Here is a 1,536-nt window from a genome sequence, read left to right as displayed (position 1 = left end):
GCTCCTTTTCCACCTATCCACTCCACCCTCTCCTCCCTGACATATCACCTTCATCTCCTCCCCCACTCACCTATTGTACTCTATGCTACTTTCTCCCCACCCCACCCTCCTCTAGCTTATCTCTCCACGCTTCAGGCTCTCTGCCTTTATTCCTGATGAAGGGCTTTTGCCCGAAACGTCGATTTTGCTGCTCGTCGGATGCTGCCTGAATTGCTGTGCTCTTCCAGTACCTCTGATCCAGAATCTGGTAAAATGAGCTGTCTCACGCTGTTACTTCCCAGTAAACACATCGGTCATGTGTTATGTAAATTTACTATTGGTGTGATGCAAGATATGTGATGCATTCATCTCAATGACAGGCAGATGGTACTATAACATGTTTCTTTGGTTGCAGCAGGCAGTGTGTCAAATGTGCTCAAGCAGCCTGGGCTTGCAATTCTCAGAACATAGTGTCCAACGTTAGACACTATTGGACAACAATTACTGAATAGTCCTGACTGCTCTAAGAATTAGAGCTTAAAAATGTGTTGCTGGAAAAGCACAGCAGGTCAGGCAGCATCAAAGGACAGGAGAATCGACGTTTCGGGCATAAGCCCTTCTTCAGCTTATGCCCGATACGTCGATGCTCCTGCTCCTTTGATGCTTCCTGACCTGCTGTGCTTTTCCAGCAACACATTTTTAAGCTCTGATCTCCAGCATCTGCAGTCCTCACTTTCTCCTGCTCTAAGAATTACACCAGAAACCATTTGTTATGATCAGTCAGGCCTGCAGTGTGCTTCATTTGTGCATGCTAATTGTAAGATATATTTGCACATAGGACCTTGTTCTTATAGGCAAAAGGAATATGTCCCCTATTGTAACTTTTTCAATGAGAAAACAGCTATGAAGACAGACAATGCTTGCTGTGTCCCCATGTTCAGGTCCTGACAGGAACCAAATTGCCTGATTTAGATTTAATAAATTAACTCAGATTGACAGTCAATTGTTCCTGCTGCATCTTTATGCCAATAAAAGATCAACCAGTTAGCACCCTCTTCCATGCTGTATAAATTACTGCTTGCTGATGGTTTTCTTGAGGTCCAGTCCTGATGAATGCAAGATGAAAAGCTTCAACTACAGGTCTCTTTTTAAGCAACATTTAAATTCGATAACTCGAAGCAATTTACTTAGTTTCTGTTTCTGTTTCAGATTTCCAACATTCACCATAATTTGTTTTGGTTACACAAATTGGAATTTGCAGTAGCTTAAATAGAGAATAAATGTAGAACACAAGTAAGATATTTTCCAAGTGAACAAAGCACTTTTAACCTTCACAGAAGTTTGATAAAATGTTTCAAATACTCACATATGTTTTGAAAGATTTAAACATTTACAAATTCTGAAATATTCCCAGAACAAAGCCACTTCAAAACAATATTTAAGAGGGGATGAGGAGAAACATTTTCTCCCGAGACGTGGGAAACTTTGGAACTTTTTCCCAAAAGGCAATGGAAGCAGAGTCTTTGAATATTTTTAAGGCAAAGATAGATTTGTGAC

Source organism: Chiloscyllium plagiosum, chromosome 28, assembly GCF_004010195.1.
Source record: "Chiloscyllium plagiosum isolate BGI_BamShark_2017 chromosome 28, ASM401019v2, whole genome shotgun sequence".
In the NCBI taxonomy this organism is placed as follows: Eukaryota; Metazoa; Chordata; class Chondrichthyes; order Orectolobiformes; family Hemiscylliidae; genus Chiloscyllium; species Chiloscyllium plagiosum.
The sequence above is the reverse complement of the archived record's forward strand: the minus strand, read 5'-3'. Positions refer to the sequence as shown.